The 18,934-nt window shown below is 38.7% G+C and overlaps 1 long non-coding RNA gene across 1 annotated transcript in view; it reads left to right on the forward strand.

The window, feature by feature from the left end:
• The window catches only part of LOC130453527 (uncharacterized), a 192,697-nt gene that overhangs the window by 167,916 nt on the left and 5,847 nt on the right, over nucleotides 1–18,934 (forward strand). The gene's annotated exons all lie outside the window — the stretch shown is intronic.

Below are 18,934 nucleotides of genomic sequence, written 5' to 3' on the forward strand. Positions count from 1 at the left end.
CCCATTTCCCTGTTGTTGGTATTTGCATTAGAGTGTTCATTTAGAGTCTCTCCTCAGTCATATCCCCTCAACCCCTGTAGTCAAGCAGTTGCTTTTCATCGATGTTTTTACTCCCACAGTTTATCCTCTGCTTGTGGATAGTATTTTTTAGATCCCTGCAGATTGTTCAGGGACATTGCATTGACACTAATGGAGAAGTCCATTACCTTCGATTGTACCACAATGTATCAGTCTCTGTGTACAATGTTTTCCTGGTTCTGCTCCTTTCGCTCTGCATCACTTCCTGGAGGTTGTTCCAGTCTCCATGGAATTCCTCTACTTTATTATTCCTTTTAGAACAATAGTATTCCATCACCAACATATACCACAGTTTGTTCAGCCATTCCCCAGTTGATGGGCATCCCCTCGTTTTCCAATTTTTGGCCACCACAAAGAGCGCAGCTATGAATATTCTTGTACAAGTTTTTTTCCTTATTATCTCTTTGGGGTACAAACCCAGCAGTGCTATAGCTGGATCAAAGGGCAGACAGTCTTTTATCACTCTTTGGGCATAGTTCCAAATTGCCCTCCAGAATGGCTGGATCAATTCACAACTCCACCAGCAATGAATTAGTGTCCCTACTTTGCCACATCCCCTCCAGCATTCCATTTCCTTTTTTAATAAACCTATTCAGTAAACTCCTTTTCACTTCTAGGACCAGATGTAAAATCCTATTTGGCATTCAAAATCCTTTATAACCTGGTCCCCTCTAGTCTTCTTACATTTTAATCCCCCTGAGTACTCATCAGTCTAGCAACAATCCTCCTTGCTATATCCAAGCAAAACACTCCATCTCCTAATTCTGGGCATTTTCATTGGCTAGAATACTTCTTCATTTCTATCTCCTGGCTCCCTGACTTTCTTCAAGTCTCAGCTAAAATCTCACCTTCTACAAAAGAAACTTTCTCTATTTCTCTTAATACTAGTGCTTTCCCTCTTCTGGTTATCTCTAATTTATCCTGTTTGTATCTTGTTTGTCCACAGTTGTTTACATATCTTCCTCTTAGAGTTCCTCGAGAGCAAAAACTGTCTTTTACCTTTTTTTGTATTGACAATGTTTTGAACAATGTCTAGCACATAAGAAGTGCCTAATCAATGCTAGCTGATTGGCTGACAGAAGATAATAAAGAAGAAAGCAGTGGGTAGGGAGGGTTTGAAAATTAGAGAGGGAATGATTAAGGATGTTGGAGAAGATAGAAGGGAGTAGGATTAGGAGTACAAAAGGGTTGAATATGGCAAGGAGAAGGGCTATCTCATTTTTAGAGATGTGGGGAAAGGAGGAGAGAGGGGGACATGATGTCAAGGAGTTTTAAGAGGAAGAGTAAAGAAGGAGAGAGAGTTTATGTCTAATGGCCTCAAAGCAAGAGATGAGATTGTGTAATGGAAATCTTGTGCCTTTGAACTATATTTCCCAGGAGCCCACTGACTTCCTATTGTTATGTGCTGATGTAGACAGTGGGGGGATAAATTTGGTAGGGTTCCTGGTCTTGCTCTTTTTGCTTCGTGTTGGCAACTATGATGGAGCAGGGTTTTTGAACAGGTAGATTAGCCATGGGCACATGGTTTTATTTTGTTACCTTTTTATTTTATTACTTCTAGTGATTATTAATAAATCTTAAAATATATAATATTAAAATTATAATTATTGTACATTAATTTAATTTTTATAAGACACACAAAGGAGAAAGAGTCTATGAGATGAATTTAGGAGAAGAAAAAAGATTTGAAAAGCTTTTGTGGGGAGTGAGGCAGAGAAGAATAAAAGGATTACCTGCCTGCAGTGAAGACCAGTTGAAGACAGATCCTACAACTTTATTATGTACCCAGTTATCATGATTATATGATCTTCCTCTAGCTTCTTGTGAGTAGGAACTGAGGAGACATGATTATGGGAGGAACTAAGGCCTAGGGTCAGGCAAATGATAAATGTCAATAGTACAAGGTAATAAGGGATTTGAGAGTAGAGATCAGACTAGAGCTGTGCTGGTGAACCTATGGCATGTGTGCCAAAGAGGGCTTGTAGAGTACTCTCTGTGGGCATGTGCCCCATAAGAGTTAGTTACTAGAAATGCAGAGGGCCTTAGGTGGAGCTGCTCCCTTCCCCCTCTCTACTGTGCCTAAGACAGTTTTTATATCACTCACCCCTCCACCCAGCAGCCCAATGAAAACACTTACTCCCTCCCCCATCTGGGCTAAGGTGGGTGGCTTAAAGGTAGCAGAGCTGGAGGGGAGCAGAGGGCTTGGGACACTCCCCACTCCCTCTCCACAAGCAGGACATTCCTCACTTCATCTACCCCTCTGCCCAGTAGCCCAATGGGAGCACTTTCTCCCTCCCTGGGTAAGGGGTAAGGGTGTGACCCTCAGTCTAGGGTGGGATGGGGCACTGTACATGGTTTCTAAAAGGTTCACCATCACTGGTGTAGAGCTAAAATGACTAATTAAATATTCAAGATTGGATAGGGCAGAAATTAGGGCAGGGGTAATGGCCTGAGGAATTGCTGAGGGAATAGTGGCCAAGAATAGGTTTGGAAGTTGAGGAATGGGCAAGATTGGATGATAGAAGGATAAAGGAATATAGATAGATGAATGTAGATGCTTTTAATTAAGAAAGTAGAAAACTTCTGGTAAATGGTGAGGTATAGTATATGACCATCCCTGGGACTAAAGTAAAATAAATGCATTTGAGAGAGCATCAACTTGGATATCAGATTTTTTTTTAAAAGATTGAAGAATTGAGAGGTTAGTTCATTTTGAGTGAGAATCAACATTAATATTGAATTCCCCTAGTATAAGAACGTGAGTTGGGGAGGAGAAAAACAGGGTGAGGCAAGTGCTAAACTCCTTAAGAAAAAAATTACCCAAGAACTGAATTATTAGCTATCCAAACTACATTGATCCAGTAACTTTGACCTGGATTGGGTGGAAATTTTTGTTACTGTTTACTTCAAAAGAAGAAAGGTTACCAAGTGATTGTGGTAAAGAAGTCTGGAAATGACAGTGAGAAGCAAGTAGAATTATGATTCCCCCTTTACTAACTCTGTGTGTGTTTGTGTGTGTGCGCATATGTGTGCATGCCCATGTGAAGGAAGAGCCAGTGGTGGAGAAGAGGACAGAGATAGAGTATCATTAAGGGGTAAACAATTTTTAGGGAAGTCTATTAGAGGGACTGTGTGTGAGAGAAAGAGGTCCAAGATAAAAGGTAGAATGAAGAACATTAACAATGCTATACTAACTTTATTTCCTAATTCTCAGTCTCTAGCCTGGCAGGTCAAGAGAATGCAATAGATACAATTCAACTCAATTTTAACAAAGTGTTATACAAAATCACTAGGTCAGAATTCAAAAATTGGTATTGTCATCTAGCTTACATCTTTCCATTTTGTGTGCAATTATGAAGGGATGTAGGCCATATCATCATACAGTCTCTTGAATTCAGACCTAGTTGAATGATCAGATAGTTAATGGGTTGGTATCAACTTGCATAAAGGTTTCTAGATGGAGTCTCCCAGGATCTATTTGTACTTAGCATTATGTTGTGGAACACACATGATTTTGGAGGAATGCATCTATGGTATATTTATGGTATGTTTCAGATAGTGTAAAGCTAGGATGGATAGCTAACATGATGGAGGACAGAATCACAGAATCAGGATCCAATAGGCTATATCACTGGACCAAATCTATAAAGATGGAACTTAATAGGGATAAACATAAATTTCAGTGCTTGGGTTCAAAAAGTCAATTTGTTAAGTAAAAGCGGAATAGTGGTATACCTGAGAAATAGCTTGGTTTTAATTACAATAATATTATTCAACATTTAAGATGTACAAAGCCCTTTTATATTTGATCCTTACACCCCTGTGAAGTAGATGGTAAAGTTCTTTTAAACCCTCTATTACATCTCTTCCAGGGTTAGTTCCCCAATCCTGCTTGAATTGATAGGTCAGGGTACAAGAGAGGATAATTACCTACTTTTCTCAGGATTCTAAGAGTAACTCTGAGGCTCTAGAATTCTAGTATTATCTCTCACAAACCTCCAGTGGTGTTCCCCATTATCAGTTAACCTGATGAAATTCATTGGCTTTTAGAAAAGGGATAGAAGAAGGAATAGAGAAGGGATAGAAAAAACACTTGATATAAAACATTACTCCAAATCAGAGGGGTAATCTTTTTTTGTTTTGTTTTGTTTTAATAAAAACCCTTACCTTCCATCTTGGAGTCAATACTGTGTATTGGCTCCAAGACAGAAGAGCAGGAAGGGCTAGGCAATGGGGGTTAAATGACTTGCCCAGGGTCATATAGCTTGGAAGTGTCTGAGGCCAGATTTGAGCCTAGGACCTCCTGCTGCCCCCAAGAGGGGCAATCTTACCTTGTACATACAAGGTTCTGGGGGAGAGTGAGTTCAAATTTAAAGTGACAGTTATGAGGCATGCAGAGAATATATGCAGCAAAAGGATACTTCACTAATTAATTGAAATCATTTTCTCTCTTCATAGAGTGCTCATTATGTTCCCCCTAGGCATATCTCTCTTCCAAACTCTGAGAATTGGTATCTCTGTTATATCCATAACTAACACTTTTCTCTGCTACAAGTGATCTCAGTGAAGTTGTCATTATCTTTGGGGGCTCACATTCCACATTAATCTACAAACTTTCCTTAGTTATCCATTATTATTCTGTTGCCTACTGCTACCACCTCTAGTTGTTAGTGGGACCTTTGATAGAAACTCTGGATTTTCCAAACTTATAGTCACCTAGGCACTTTAATCTTATAACTCTCATTCACTTAAGAACAAGCAAGAATAAACATAAAAGAAATAGTCATCACATGCTCATGGACACAAGATACCCAAGAGGGAAATAGGATAGTTTCCCTTTCTTCTATAAAGTAGCTCAAAACAGTCATCTTCACCGAGAGCCACCAACAAAGAGACCAATATATTAACAAGTCACACCTTTAGTATGTGCATTGAATTATAGCTCAAGACTCCTGAGATGTTAGTTCCTCCAGCTCCATAGTCAATTAGAAGATGGTGGCATCTTGGAAACTAAAGGAATGCCCCTCAGTTAAGGAATGACTGAACAAATTGTGGTATATGATGGTGATAGAATAATTGTGCTATAAGGAATGATAAACAGGATGATTTCAAAAAGATCTGGAAAGATCTAGGTGAACTGATGCAGAATGAAATAAGCAGAACCAGAAGAACATTATATACAGTAACTGCAGTGTTGTAGAATGATCAAATGTGATAGACTTTGCTACTAACAGCAAATACGATTGAAGACAGTTCTGAGGACTTATGAAAAATAATACTCTTCACCTCCAGAGAAAAAACTGTTGGAGTAGAAATGCATATAAAACATGTGATTTGTCATTTGTTTTGGTGGGGGTGTTTTGGGTTTAGGTCAAAAATTAATAATATAGAAGAAAATAAAAAATAAAAATTTTACAACTGCAACAAAAATATTGAGCTAGCACACAGTATCAATCTGATTCATCAGTGCTAGAAACTGATCCCCAAAGTTCCATGTATTGGATTTTAACTAGGCAGGTAATATCTGCACATGTTCTGTATACCCTACTAGGAAGAATACAGCCAAACATACTTCCCATATTATCCCTATTTTATAGATGAGAAAATTGAATCCCAATGAAGTAAAATGATGTGCCCAAAGTCACACCACTTAGTAAGAAAGGTGAGATTTAAACTCATGTCTTGCGTGACTCAAAGTCTAGTGTTCTTTTCAATATATGCTGCTTTTAATGATGCTAACTTTAATAAAAGGAAAGGAGGAAGGGAACAACATTTACATAGCTTCTTCTATGTGCCAGGCACTGTGCTAAGCACTTTTACACATTTAATCCTCACAATAATGCTGAGAGGAAGGTATTATTCAATCCATTTTACATTAAAAAAAATATAATGGGGAGACCCACACCCAGAGTGGACAGCGTAATTTCCACTTAGGGATTCCCCTGAATACCCAGCCTTGATCTCCAGGTTTTCTAATCTCTGGTTTGTGAGAGTGAAACAATCATTTTCTCTCACTGGGCCAGTTGTGCAAATGCCTTGGAGACAATTGATGTATAAAAAACCAGTATCTCTTTTATTGTAAGAGGGGATACAAACTAAGGATCAGAACAAGGGGTTCCTAACTCTAAGAGATCTAGCTAGTCTACCACAATCCTCCTTGTCCCTTGCAAGAGGGAGAATTCTGGTCTTCTGGCTAACTTCTCAGCTCCCTATTTCTATTGAGGTATTCCCCAAAAGCTGACTAAGCTAGCTATCTATGACCCTCAGTAGTTGGTTAGATTTATTTCAAAAGCTGTCTCTGAAAACCATTATGACTGATCTCAAATGGCTAAATTCACCCCAGGGGGTCCAACCCCTGAGGTAAAACCTCAAAGCCAATCTGACAGGATTTTTTAGATAAAAACCTTCTGGAAAGCACAGTGGGTATGGACAGATCATTTTCTAGATGTTTCCCAGTCAAATAGAGTACCTCCAAAGATGATTTAGGGGTTTACTCCTTCTCCACAGTCAGGTTAAGATGAGTTCCAACAAGAGACTTCCGGTCAAGATGGCGGCTTAGAGAAAGCTAAAGTTCAGATATCCGGAAACCCTTCCCACCGAACTCAAACTATATACTCCTAAGGCACCAAAATTCAAAACGAACAACAGCATAAACCCCGGGAATCCTCCTCCTGGACCTGGATCAAAAGGTACGGCCCCCCTCACAAAAGCCAGAACCCGAGATCACTCAGACCTAAGGGGTAGGCAGAAGGAAGGTCCCAGGACCCATCCCCCCAACCCAGAGTGCTGAGTCCGAGGCAGCAGAGGGAACCTCAGAGCCTCAGGGCCGGTTATCCTGAAGGCCACTTCCTGAAAACAACCTGACCCAGTTGCGGGGGCACCCAGACAGCAGGGAAACAGAGAGAGACAGGAGGAGCCTGTAGCCCCCTGACCAGATCCTTCCATCTGAGTCTCACTGAAGGTCCCTGCCTCAGGGCATACTCAGTCCGAGGTTAATCCTATCAGGAGTCCATTTTAATTTTCTCTGGGTTGAACTGATTATGCTTTGAGTCAGGGACCTTCCGTGAGACTCGGATGGAAGGATCCATCCAGGGGGCTACAGGCTCCCCCCATCTCTCTCTGTTTCCCTGCTGTCTGGGTGCCCCTGCGACTGAGTCAGGTTGTTTTCAGGAAGCAGCCTTCAGAATAGCCGGCTCCTGAGGCCCTTTTACCAACCCTGAGGGTTACTGTTGTTTCAGAAGACCCTGCTCTCTGAGGGGAGAGGGGCTATGGCTTCCCGGAGCTCTGAGGACTCCTGATAGGATTAACCTCGGACTGAGTATGCCCTGAGGCAGGGACCTTCAGTGAGACTCAGATGGAAGGATCTGGTCAGGGGGCTACAGGCTCCTCCTGTCTCTCTCTGTTTCCCTGCTGTCTGGGTGCCCCCACAACTGGGTCAGGTTGTTTTCAGGAAGTGGCCTTCAGGATAACCGGCCCTGAGGCTCTGAGGTTCCCTCTGCTGCCTCGGACTCAGCACTCTGGGTTGGGGGGATGGGTCCTGGGACCTTCCTTCTGCCTACCCCTTAGGTCTGAGTGAGCCCCCCTCAGAGTGCTGGCTCTCCTGGCCGGCTAAGGCACAGAAACAAACACCCCATGGAAAGGGCCAAGCCAGGCTCAGAGTGTGGAAGTAAGGCAACGGAGAAGCATCGGGAGGGACCTCAGGAGGGCAGTAGCACGGAAACACCAGCAATTCCTGGCTTCCCCGGGAAGACAGAACAACAACTGCATAGAATAGACAAACTGCCTGGGGCTAAAACCTCTGAACACCAGACAGAGATAAGAAAAGCCAGTCCTCCCCACTCAGATAGAGATGGCAAACTTCACAGAAGCACAAAAGCCCCAAAATTCCAAGAAAAACAAGAAGAAGTGGGCAAATTTGGACACATTTTATGGAGCAAAAATACAAAATACAGAGGAGATAGAAGAGGAAACACAAGCAAATGCTCCAAAACCTTCCAAAGGAAATGGAAACTCTCCACAAACCCATGAAGAATTTGAATCGGAAAGGATCAAAAAGATGGAAGCCCATTGGGAGGAAAAGTGGGAAATAATGCAAAAGAAATTCACGCATCTACAAAACCAGTTTGACCAAAGTGAAAAGGAAAACCAGGCTTTAAAAGTCAGAATCAGGCAACTCGAAGACAATGAGCAAGAATTAATAAAGCAGAGCCAAAAGACCAAGAAATTAGAAGAGAACATAAAATATCTCACTGACAAGGTGACAGACTTGGAAAATAGAGGAAGAAGAGATAATTTAAGAATAATTGGACTTCCAGAAAAGCCAGAAATAAACAGCAAACTCAACATCGTAATACAAGATATAATCAAAGAAAATTGCCCAGAGATTCTAGAACAAGGGGGCAATACAACCACTGACAGAGCTCACAGAACACCTTCTACAATAAATCCCCAAAAGACAACTCCCAGGAATGTAATTGCCAAATTCCAAAGCTTTCAAACAAAAGAAAAAATCCTACAAGAAGCCAGAAAAAGACAATTTAGATATAAAGGAATGCCAATCAGGGTCACACAAGACCTTGCAAGTTCCACTCTGAATGATCATAAAGCATGGAACATGATTTTCAGAAAGGCAAGAGAGCTGGGTCTTCAACCAAGAATCAGCTATCCAGCAAAACTGACTATATACTTCCAAGGGAAAGTATGGGCATTCAACAAAATAGAAAATTTCCAAGTTTTTGCAAAGAAAAGACCAGAGCTCTGTGGAAAATTCAATATCGAAAAACAAAGAGCATGGAATACCTGAAAAGGTAAATATGAAGGAAACGGAAAAGGAGAAAAAAATGTTATCTTTTTCTTTTACTCAAACTCTCTTCTATAAGGACTACATTTATATCAATCTATGTATACTAACATGTGGGGAAAATGTAATGTGTAAATAGGGGGAAAAGAAAGACCAAATAGAATAATCTTTCTCACACAAAGATTCACATGGGAAGGGGAGGGGAAGAAAACTCCTATAAGAAGGCGTAGAAGAGAGTTTTTACTTAAACATTACTCTCAGGGAAATCAACTCTGAGAGGGAAGAACATCCAGATCAATTGGGATCTTGAATTCTATCTTACCCAACAAGGGAAGGGAGAAGGGAAAACCAAGGGGGTTGGGGGGAGGGAACACAAAAAAGGGAGGGAAGAAGAGGGGGGAGGGGGAGGAAACAAAAAGGGAGGGACTAGAAAGGGAAACATATCAAGGGAGGGGACAAGGGAGACTGATTTAAAGTAAATCACTGGACTAAAAGGTAGAGCTGAAGAAGAAAGGTTAGAATTAGGGAAGCATATCAAAATGCCAGGGAGTCCACAAGTGACAGTCATAACTTTGAACGTGAATGGGATGAACTCACCCATAAAACGTAGATGAATATCAGAATGGATTAGAATCCAAAACCCTACCATATGTTGTCTTCAAGAAACACACATGAGGCGGGTAGACACCCACAAGGTCAGAATTAAAGGACGGAGTAAGACCTTCTGGGCCTCAACTGACAGAAAGAAGGCAGGAGTGGTAATCATGATATCTGATAAAGCCAAAGCAAAAATAGACCTGATCAAAAGGGATAGGGAAGGTAATTATATTTTGTTAAAAGGGACTTTAGATAATGAGGAAATCAACATGTATGCACCAAATAATATAGCACCCAAATTTCTAATGGAAAAACTAGGAGAATTGAAGGAAGAAATAGACAGTAAAACCATATTAGTGGGAGACTTGAACCAACCATTATCAAATTTAGATAAATCAAATCAAAAAATAAATAAGAAAGAGGTAAAAGAAGTGAACGAAATCTTAGAAAAATTAGAATTAATAGACATATGGAGAAAAATAAATAGGGATAAAAGGGAATACACCACCTTCTCATCAACACATGGCACATTCACAAAGATTGACCATACATTAGGTCACAAACATGGCACACAAATGCAGAAAAGCAGAAATAATAAATGCAGCCTTTTCAGACCACAAGGCAATAAAAATAATGATCAGTAATGGTACATGGAAAACCAAATAAAAAACTAATTGGAAATTAAACAATATCATACTCTAAAATCATTTAGTTAGAGAAGAAATCATAGAAATAATAATTTCATCGAGGAAAATGACAATGACGAGATATCCTTTCAAACCTTTTGAGATGCAGCCAAAGCAGTAATCAGAGGTAAATTCATATCCCAGAGTGCATCTATTAACAAACTAGGGAGAGCAGAGATCAATCAGTTCCAAATGCAAATAAAAACACTCGAAAGCGATCAAATTAAAAACCCCCAGCAGAAAACCAAATTAGAAATCCTAAAAATTAAGGGAGAAATCAATAAAATCAAAAATGATAGAACTATTGATTTAATAAATAAGACAAGAAGCTGGTACTTTGAAAAAACAAACAAAATAGACAAAGTACTGGTCAATCTAATTAAAAAAAGGAAGGAAGAAAGGCAAATTAACAGCATCAAAGATGAAAAGGGGGACATCACCTCTGATGTAGAGGAAATTAAGGCAATTATTAAAAATTACTTTGCCCAATTATATAGCAATATATACACCAATTTAGGTGATATGGATGAATATATACAAAAATACAAACTGCCTAGACTAACAGAAGAAGAAATAGAATTCTTAAATAATCCCATATCAGAAAATGAAATCCAACAAGCCATCAAAGAACTTCCTAAGAAAAAATCCCCAGGGCCTGATGGATTCACCAGTGAATTCTATCAAACATTCAGAGAACAGTTAATCCCAATACTATACAAACTATTTGACATAATAAGCATAGAGGGAGTTCTACTAAACTCCTTTTATGACACAAACATGGTACTGATTCCAAAACCAGGCAGGTCAAAAACAGAGAAAGAAAACCCAGGGATGCAAGGCTGGTTCAATATTAGGAAAACTATCCACATAATTGACCACATCAACAAGCAAACCAACAAGAACCACATGATTATCTCAATAGACGCAGAAAAAGCCTTTGATAAAATACAACACCCATTCCTATTAAAAACACTAGAAAGCATAGGAATAGAAGGGTCGTTCCTAAAAATAATAAACAGTATATATCTAAAACCATCAGCTAATATCATCTGCAATGGGGATAAACTAGATGCATTCCCAATAAGATCAGGAGTGAAACAAGGATGCCCATTATCACCTCTACTATTTGACATTGTACTAGAAACACTAGCAGTAGCAATTAGAGAAGAAAAAGAAATTGAAGGCATCAAAATAGGCAAGGAGGAGACCAAGTTATCACTCTTTGCAGATGACATGATGGTCTACTTAAAGAATCCTAGAGAATTAACCAAAGAGCTAATTGAAATAATCAACAACTTTAGCAAAGTTGCAGGATACAAAATAAACCCACATAAGTCATCAGCATTTCTATATATCTCCAACACAGCTCAGCAGCAAAAACTAGAAAGAGAAATCCCATTCAAAATCACCCTAGACAAAATAAAATACCTAGGAATCTATCTCCCAAGACAAACACAGGAACTATATGAACACAACCACAAAACACTCTCCACACAACTAAAACTAGACTTGAGCAATTGGAAAAACATTAACTGCTCATGGATAGGACAAGCCAATATAATAAAAATGACCATCCTACCCAAACTTATTTATCTATTTAGTGCCATACCCATGGAACTCCCAAAAAATTTCTTTACTGATTTAGAAAAAAACATAACAAAGTTCATTTGGCATAACAAAAGATCAAGGATATCTAGGGAAATAATGAAAAAAAAAACACATATGATGGGGGCTTTGCAGTCCCAGACCTTAAACTATATTACAAAGCAGCAGTCATCAAAACAATTTGGTACTGGCTAAGAGACAGAAAGGAGGATCAGTGGAATAGACTGGGGGGAAAGTGACCTCAGCAAGCAGTATACGAAAGATCCCAGCTTTTGGGACAAAAATCCACTATTCAATAAAAACTGCTGAGAAAATTGGAAGACAGTGTGGGAGAGATTAGGAATTGATCAACACCTCACACCCTACACCAAGATAAATTCAAAATGGGTGAATGACTTAAACATAAAGAAGGAAACCAGAAGTAAATTGGGTAAACACAGAATAGTATACATGTCAGACCTTTGGGAGAGGAAAGACTTTAAAACCAAGCAAGACATAGAAAGAGTCACAAAATGTACAATAAATAATTTCTACTACATCAAATTAAAAAGTTTTTGTACAAACAAAACCAAAGTAACTAAAATCAGAAGGGAAACAACAAATTGGGAAAAAATCCTCATAGAAACCTGTGACAAAGGTTTAATTACTCAAATTTATAAAGAGCTAAATCAATTGTACAAAAATCCAAGCCATTCTCCAATTGATAAATGGGCAAGGGACATGGATAGGCAGTTTTCAGATAAAGAAATCAAAACTATTAATAAGTACATGAAGAAGTGTTCTAAATCTCTTATAATCAGAGAGATGTAAATCAAAACAACTCTGAGGTATCACCTCACACCAAGCAGATTGGCTAACATGATAGTAAAGGAAAGTAATGAATGCTGCAGGGGATGTGGCAAAGTTAGGGACATTAATTCATTGCTGGTGGAGTTGTGAACTGATCTAACCATTCTGGAGGGCAATTTGGAACTATGCCCAAAGGGCGATAAAAGAATGTCTACCCTTTGATCCAGCCATAGCACTGCTGGGTCTGTACCCCAAAGAGATAATGGACAAAAAGACATGTACAAGAATATTCATAGATGCACTCTTTGTGGTGGCCAAAAATTGGAAAATGAGGGGATGCCCATCAATTGGGGAATGGCTGAACATATTGTGGTATATGTTGGTGATGGAATACTATTGTGCCAAAAGGAATAATAAAGTGGAGGAATTCCATGGAAACTGGAACAACCTCCAGGAAGTGATGCAGAGCGAGATGAGCAGAACCAGGAAAACATTGTACACAGAGACTAATACTCTGTGGTATAATCGAACGTAATGGACTTCTCCATTAGTGACGGTGTAATGTCCCTGAACAATCTGCAGGGATCTAGGAGAAAAAACACTATTCATAAGCAGAGGACAAACTGTGGGAGTAGAAACACCGAGGAAAAGCAACTGCCTGACTACAGTTGAGGGGACATGACAGAGGAGAGACTCTAAATGAACACTCTAATGCAAATACTAACAACATGACAATGGGTTCGAATCAAGAACACATGTGATACCCAGTGGAATCACGCGTCGGCTATGGGGGGTAGGGGGGAGGAAAAGAAAATGATCTTTGTCTTTAATGAATAATGCTTGGAAATGATCAAATAAAATATTATAAAATTAAAAAAAAAAAAGATGAGTTCCAACAAGCCCACCTTTTCTCCACTCTTCCAGATAGGAAGCGACCAACCTCCAACAGGAAGTTACTTCTCCATCAGTTGTCACTTCCAAACTGTTCCTCCTCTGCCTTCTGTCTGCTAGAATCCTTTCCCTTGAGTTCCTAGTATGTGCCTTAAAGAGAGCCTTCCACTTCTCTTAAATCTAATCCTATCTCTATCCTTTCCCCATTACATTTGAGGAAACTGACACAAACAGTGGTTTAATTGACTTGTTCAGAGTCACCTAGAACATAAGTGGATTTGGCAACCAAGGCTGGATTTGGACTCAGGTCTTCTTGCCTCTAAACCCAGTTCTTTATCCACTTTATCATCCACTACCTTTGATGAACTGCAAGATCAGTCTGACACAACCATGTGATATTTAGGCCACATTAAGAAGACTACAGTGTGTAGGTCTAAGAAGGTGACAGTCCTGCTGTCCTCTTCCAGTAAGACAATGATTTGTATTTGCTTCTGTATTTTAAGGAAGGGTTGATGGAATGGGAGAATATCTACAAAAGGACAACCAGGATGGTGATCCTACCATGCAAGTGTCATTTGAAGGAAATGAGGATTATTAGTCTAGAGAATGGAAGTTTTAGGGGAGACATGATAGCTATCTTCAAATATTTGAAGGGCTGTCATGTAGAAAAGGGATTAGACTTGTTCTTCATGGCCCCAGAGGGCAGAACTAGGAACAATAGATGGGAGTTACAGAGAAACAGATTTCCATATATGTAAAGATAATTTTGCTGATAATTAGAACTATTTTTAAAAAGTGGAATGGACTGTATATTGTATTACTTTCCTTCACCCTTTCAAAATTATATACATTTTTAACAGTTGGCAGAGTCAGCTAGGTTGGAAAACCTTAATTTATGTTTTCATATTTACTTACTTCAGTTGGTATAGGGAACAGTTAGTTAAGGTTGGAAGATTCTATCTCCATTCAGACAGTAGTACATTCCAAGGGTAGGGGCCAGTGGAAATCTGAGTCTCTAGCTAAGCTGGTAGAGGCATTTAATCATTAAATACCTTTTGCCACATGATTTAGGCAGCCATATTAGTGGCCATATTGGAATTTTTTTCTTTCAAATTTTTTAAAGAAATTTTTTCTCTTTACTAATTGTTTGTTAAAAAGTTAAAAGTGGATTATAACAACTCTAATTCATTTGTGTAAACAGTATTATCTTTAAATGTCAACATGTTTGAGGATATGGTAATGGATGTTTTGATTGGGTTGCGTGAACTTTAGATTACTCTACCCTACTTAGTCTAACAAAAATCAGGAAATTGTAAACTTTAGATTACTCTACCCTACTTAGTCTAACAAAATCAGAAATGTCTACACCCATACTTAAGGATTAAGTAGTTAGGAGGATGGCCTATGACAGACATGTGCTAGCAAATGACAAATCAGAAACAATTAACAGACCCCTAGGCTGTCCTAAGTCAAGACTAGGATATCATTGGTTCATGTGAGATGCAGGAAACTGATGAAAAACCGTCTATATATTTTGTATCACTTCCTCTCTCTGGGCTCTTTGACAGTGAAAAGCTGGCTGGTGGCAGCTTGCTGAGCATGTCAGCATCTTGGTGTGGTGGCTGCTATTGATACCATACTGGAGGAAGCCTAGTAACCTAGTTAAGGTGAGGCTCTTCTCTGAGATCTCTAGCTGTTTAGGCTGATTTTTCTCTCCTTTACCTTCCAAACACTATCCACTTAGAGAAAGCCTCTAATCTTCAAGGACCTTGTGGCAGAGGACTTTAAACTGTAAAAATTAAATTAGTATCTACTAATAAAAATATTATATTTTATGAGATTTATTAAGGATTATTAGAAATCAAGGAATAAAGAAAATACACAATAATAATCACATGCCTATGGCTGATTAGCCAATTCAGAATCCCCGTGCTTAGCTAACTTATTACATCATTGCAATGGAATGGAAGAGAGCGAGGGAGGCGTTACTGCCAGTTAAATACCAATTGTGATCTCGCCAACCTGGGGACTCAAGTGAGATTATAGGGAATTATAGGAAACACCAAGGACTTCTGGGGATTGATGTCTGGGGTTCAAAATCTCCATTCTTACATTCCCCCTGAGGCCTGAGGAAGACTAGTCTCTCCAATGGGGTCTTGTAAACATACCAGCTAGGAAATGTCAATAATTTGAGGATAAGAGGAAAAGAGAACAAAACCAATAATTGCTAGGCAAATTTACAAAAAGCCAGTTAGGGGGAAGTTCCCTTTGGCATAATAGTATACATACAAAACAATGCATTCAAACCCCACACAGTTCAAATCACCACATCCCAAAGTTCACTCTGGATCTTCTGGCTCAGCGTGTTGTCTGTGGAGGCGTCTTCATGGTGTCTTCTCCAAACAGTTCACTTTCTGAATTTGGAGAGGTCACATGTTTCTTATCCTAAAATTACTCTCAAAAGGAATTTAAACTTTGCAATTTAAAATAATAATATTTTATACATTCCCCCCCTGAAGAGGATGATTGAAAAAACACAGGGATCATTTAGAGATGCATGGCTGAGTTATGAGGTATATGAATCAATTGGCAAGAGAAATCAAAAACATCCAAAAGATCCAAATAAAAAAGATAATTTCTGGATGAAATATAGACTATAAAAGTCTTACCTGTAAAAATTCTAAGGAAAGGAAAAATAAATCTATAACAGGTCATAGAATAAGGGCCCAATTAAAATCATTTAAGCATTTACCCAATCAGTAGCCAAGACTACGAAAGTTACCACATTATGAAAGACAGAAAAGGGACTAGATTATAGGAGCCAGGAGGAGCCAAATTTGAGATACTTAGAACAAGAAAGACCTGCCTTTAACATATGTTAAACAGCCACAATCTCGAACCACAAACAAGTTCAAGTCCTCTTGTCATCGCTCAAAATTTTCTCCCACCAGCATTGGTTGGTCTCTGACCTTGTGCTCGATTGGCACTATGAAGTTTAGCTTTGTGCTTCTTTGGCACTGTGCTGTGCGATGGCTCTTTTTGTATTCTCTTGTCCTGGAATCAGACAGAATCATTAAGCAAAGTCCCACAAATTTTTAAAACAATTAATGGCATAATTTTTTTATAGTCTCAAACTTTTTGGCTTTGCAATGACATTATAGTAAATATATTTTAAACTTATATTACTGCAAATCAAAAAAGTTAAAATCTTAATATGGGTGACATGTGCTTCAAGTATAAAAAGAGAGAAAAAATAAAAAACTGAAATAGTATATTGCACATGCAAGAAAATATAATAATAAAAGTTTTAAAAATAAAAAATATGTACATAGCTTACAATAATTGACACACTGTGTCAGCTAAGAAAATATAGAATACAAGGTTTCTCACCACAAATGAGATCCATTTCCTCTTCATACCTGGCCATGATCCATTGTGAATACAAGCAAATGAATTTCACAAAGTAACAGGTTTGTTTTTTTTTTAATAAAGAACAGTAGTACAACAGGTAGTGCACATTCAAAAGGTATCAAAATCCCCAAAGTTATAATAGCCCATTTAATGACAATATCAAACAAACCCACTATCATATTTAACATGAGTCTGCTGTATGACATTTAAAGAAAATGGATATTTGTCACAAGTTTTTCAGGTGTAGCAATGTTTCAACTTTGGAAAACATATTTTTAAGACAAAGTAAAACTTATTTGGGTCTACAACATCATCAAGAAATCTAGATATCATTCTGATGAAAGAGTAAAGTGAGCTGAAGAGTTATAAATGAAAGATGCTCCTCTTTTGGGAGTCATCCAGGGGTACTATGCCCTGGGATTAACTTCCCAGCTCCTTTGGTACGAGACTGCGATGTCCCATCCATTCACATTTTTATAAATGTAGGAGGTGGGGATTATGATTGTATTTCACTTCAACTACTAAAATGGACCTTACCTCCTGTTAGAGGCAGGAAAAATGATCAGAGTTGTTGAAAAAAAATCTAAAAATTATGTCTAAAGACCCCTTAAAATCAATTTGAGATATTTAGCTCATTAAATTTTCCAAAGGTTGTTATACAATTGTAACCAGTTTTTGATGAAGTCCATCCATCCTCTATGTGACAATTTACAAAGTCAAAATAGAAAAGGCTGTTTTTAATATATGGGCTTATTCAATAATATTTGTTCAGTATAGTTATCGAGGAAAAGCAACAGAATATAACAGCAGTTAAAACCCAGTACATTAAAATGATTCAGTGTAACAAAATATTATTGAATACATTAATATATGAACTTAAAACCAACAAAATTAAATCTTAAACAAAACAATCAGCAAAATGCAACAAAATATAGAGATTTTTATAAAACATTAGAATCTGAAAAGCCTTAAAAATATAACCTCCAATCTCTTTAAAGTTTGTTGGGGTTTTGTTTTTTATCCTTTGAGATGCCTTTTGTCAGAACTGACAAATATCCCACAGCAAGGGTTAACATGGATTTTAGGAATCTCAAATTGGGCAGATCCAAATGGCAAAGAGTTGCAGGGAGATGAATTTCTCCCCTGAGTCTCAGGTAAAATAAGTAAAAGAATCAGTGCACTCAAAAGATATCCTTTGAAATACACCACACTTGTAATCAACTTCCTGTTTGGAAAAGTCTCTTCCTTCTCCTTGTTCACCCCCCTGAGGTCCCCTGCCACACGGAGGCTAATTGTTGCCTAAGGAAAGAACACCCCAGTTTTTACCAGTTGGTTTGTGATTCCAAAGACACAGGAACAGCTACCAGCAGCCTGGGTCCTAGGGCTGGCCCAGGGAGATCTGGAGGTGGAAGAATTTCTGGGGCCTGGGTGGGGCTGGGGCTGGGGCTAGGGTGGTAGAGCAATCTGAGTCAAGCAGGTTCAGAGAGGATGGCTTGAGCGCAGAAGCAGGCAGCAGGAGCAAGCTGGATCAGAAGCTTTGTGAGGGTAGGCAAAAAACTTTGGCTGGAGAAACGTGGTTTAAAAGAATTATCTAGGCTATCCTTAAAAAAAATTGAGAAGTATTCATCCAATCTTGTGGTTGCCAAAAACTTTAAAAATTAAATTATATCTCATAAAAATATTATATTTTATGAGGTTTATTAAGGATTATTAGAAATCAAGGAATAAAGAAAATACATAATAATAACCACGTGTTCATGGATGATTAGCCAATTCAGAATCCCTGCACTTAGCTAACTTACTACATCATTGCAATGGAATGGAAGAGAGCGAGGGAGGTGTTACTGCCAGTTAAATACCAACCTGGGGACTAAGGTGAGATTATAGGGAATTCTGGGAAACACCAAGGACTTCTGGGGATTGAAGTCTGGGGTTCAAAATCTCCACTTTTACAGAACTTGCCTGGCACAGGCCGGGCAGGAGGAATCCTATACTTTTCACTCTCTCTTCTCCTTGATTTCTTCCCTCTATATTGATTAAACCACTATATATTTCCAAACTGACTTGGGTATTTTAT

Source organism: Monodelphis domestica, chromosome 1, assembly GCF_027887165.1.
Source record: "Monodelphis domestica isolate mMonDom1 chromosome 1, mMonDom1.pri, whole genome shotgun sequence".
Classification (NCBI taxonomy): Eukaryota; Metazoa; Chordata; class Mammalia; order Didelphimorphia; family Didelphidae; genus Monodelphis; species Monodelphis domestica.